Here is a 3,473-nt window from a genome sequence, read left to right on the forward strand (position 1 = left end):
GTTGTCCTGTACCCTCCAGAATAGACAGGTGTGTCTGCCACATGACAGACGCAGATGTAAGGTTGGTTGGTATGGGGTCTCTCCAGGGTCCGCTCTGCAGCCCTAATTAAATCTAAAAGAAGACCTACAATAAGATGGGTTTAGGTACCCCAGGAAAGTGTCAAATGGGTTATATGAAGACGATATGAAGTTTTGTTAGGTTAATGGGAATTATTCTGTATAACACTGGTTAAAGACCAGTATCCAACCATTCGATGCAGAAAAACACAACTTTCCACAATAATTTGGACAAGTATAAACCATCCTCCAAATCACACTCTTGAGTGCACTTTGAAGACCCATTTATGCATCACAGAACATATGTCTGACACCTAACACAGAACGTATGTCTGACACCTAACACAGAACGCATGTCTGACACCTGACACAGAACGTATGTCTAACACAGAACGTATGTCTGACACCTAACACAGAACGTATGTCTGACACCTAACAACACATTACAGATAGTAACAATTCAATAGGCCATTCACTCACCTACTGTAAGCTACTTCAGCTGGCAAATGATCTCCACCCAGCCAATAGTAAACCTGTGAGAAAGATCCCTGGTAGAGACATGTGGATGTTCCCTCCTCCCCTCCATGCTGTAAGAGCACAGATAAATGAACAGTGTGTTCCTGTTATCCTCTTATTGGTTTGCCTTTTATGTCATGGCACCATCCTTACAGGAAACCATGGCGTCAGTATATGCCCTACTTACCACACAGAGCTGGAATGTCAAGATAGAATACAGGACATGATTACCAGTAGAACCACACATGAAGTCATATTCTGGTGTAGGTTTACGGCAGGCCTGGGCCACACATCAGGTCAGAACGGTAGCACACATTATGCACTCAGCTCAGCCAGTTAAAGAGCTGACGTTACCATAACCAGGCAGTGGCACACTGAGGGAATGTATTGTAAAACACAAAAACATGTTTTCAGTATGATGCCACCTCTATGTTCTTTCCCTCACAGGAAGTCAACTGACTAAATGTTGTTCATGTACTGTGAACTGGAGGACATGGCAATAAAGAATCCTTTAGAAGTGATTGGTGTGTCCATGTTATGATTCTCAATGTTTCTTTCTTTCTGAGACCTGAAAAAGGGCAGTGTTGGGAAGCTGATATCACTTTGTTCAATATCCCATTGAGGATTGTTCTTTTGATGCTATTCAGTGTAATAAAAAGCTACATGTTGATAACAATGTAACAACAAGATTACATCAGATTACAAGTCCTGACTTGAGGGCATTATTAGTTTGAAGGACATCTGCATCATTAGTTTTACTCTGTCTGGTTAATGAAATATTACACAACTCCTACTGCAGTGATACAATAACTAGACCCTTCAGAACCTACATTACATTTGCTGTAATCAGCATCATTCATGTAACTGATACAATGACAAGTAAATATCCTACTCTGAGGCCCTTTCTATGGGTGACTGTACAGACTAGATATGAAGTTTCTTTCCAAAATGCTATATCAACCAATTTTTCACATTTGTGTTTTTTCATCAGAAATGATTGTTTATGGGGACCTTCATGTGTGTGTAAAATATTACTGTTCTCTGATTTTTTATTCATAGATTTGAGATGGGTTTGAAAATGTGTTTTTTTGCAAAACGCTGTATATCCAGTGTTTAGCTGGAATGGAATGTTCGTATCTTGTATTTGACTGTGATATGTGGTTGTCTCATCTAGCTATCTTAAGATGACTGTACAATAAGTCACTCTGGATAAGAGACTCTGCTAAATGACTCCCTACTGTAGTGTCTCTGGATAAGAGACTCTGCTAAATGACTCCCTACTGTAGTGTCTCTGGATAAGAGACTCTGCTAAATGACTCCCTACTGTAGTGTCTCTGGATAAGAGACTCTGCTAAATGACTCCCTACTGTAGTGTCCCTGGATAAGAGACTCTGCTAAATGACTTCCTTCTGTAGTGTCTCTGGATAAGAGACTCTGCTAAATGACTCCCTACTGTTGTGTCTCTGGATAAGAGACTGCTAAATGACTTCCTTCTGTAGTGTCTCTGGATAAGAGACTGCTAAATGACTCCCTACTGTAGTGTGTCTGGATAAGAGACTCTGCTAAATGACTCCCTACTGTAGTGTCTCTGGATAAGAGACTGCTAAATGACTTCCTTCTGTAGTGTCTCTGGATAAGAGACTCTGCTAAATGACTCCCTACTGTAGTGTCTCTGGATAAGACTCTGCTAAATGACTCCCTACTGTAGTGTCTTTGGATAAGAGACTGCTAAATGACTCCCTACTGTAGTGTCTCTGAATAAGAGACTCTTCTAAATGACTCCCTACTGTAGTGTCTCTGTATAAGAGCCTCTGCTAAATGATCCCCTACTGTAGTGTCTCTGGATAAGAACTGCTAAATGACTCCCTACTGTAGTGTCTCTGTATAAGAGCCTCTGCAAAATGACTCCCTACTGTAGTGTCTCTGGATAAGAGACTCTGCTAAATGACTCCCTACTGTAGTGTCTTTGTAAAGAGACTGCTAAATGACTCCCTACTGTAGTGTCTCTGGATAAGAACTCTGCTAAATGACTTCCTTCTGTTGTGTCCCTGGATAAAGACTCTGCTAAATGACTTCCTTCTGTATGTGTCTCTGGATAAGAGACTCTGCTAAATGACTCCCTACTGTAGTGTCCCTGGATAAGAGACTCTGCTAAATGACTTCCTTCTGTAGTGTCTCTGGATAAGAGACTCTGCTAATGACTCCCTACTGTTGTGTCTCTGGATAAGAGACTGCTAATGACTTCCTTCTGTAGTGTCTCTGGATAAGAGACTCTGCTAAATGACTCCCTACTGTAGTGTCTCTGGATAAGAGACTCTGCTAAATGACTCCTCCTGTAGTGTCTCTGGATAAGAGACTCTGCTAAATGACTCCCTACTGTAGTGTCTCTGGATAAGAGACTCTGCTAAATGACTCCCTACTGTATTGTCTCTGGATAAGAGACTCTGCTAAATGACTCCCTACTGTAGTGTCTCTGGATAAGAGACTCTGCTAAATGACTCCCTACTGTAGTGTCCCTGGATAAGAGACTCTGCTAAATGACTTCCTTCTGTAGTGTCTCTGGATAAGAGACTCTGCTAAATGACTTCCTTCTGTAGTGTCCCTGGATAAGAGACTCTGCTAAATGACTCCCTACTGTTGTGTCTCTGGATAAGAGACTCTGCTAAATGACTCCCTACTGTTGTGTCTCTGGATAAGAGACTGCTAAATGACTTCCTTCTGTAGTGTCTCTGGATAAGAGACTCTGCTAAATGACTTCCTACTGTAGTGTCTCTGGATAAGAGACTGTAGACTCCCTACTGTAGTGTCTCTGAATAAGAGACTGCTAAATGACTTCCTTCTGTAGTGTCTCTGGATAAGAGACTCTGCTAAATGACTCCCTAATGTAGTGTCTCTGGATA

This window comes from Salvelinus namaycush, chromosome 26 (genome assembly GCF_016432855.1).
Source record: "Salvelinus namaycush isolate Seneca chromosome 26, SaNama_1.0, whole genome shotgun sequence".
In the NCBI taxonomy this organism is placed as follows: Eukaryota; Metazoa; Chordata; class Actinopteri; order Salmoniformes; family Salmonidae; genus Salvelinus; species Salvelinus namaycush.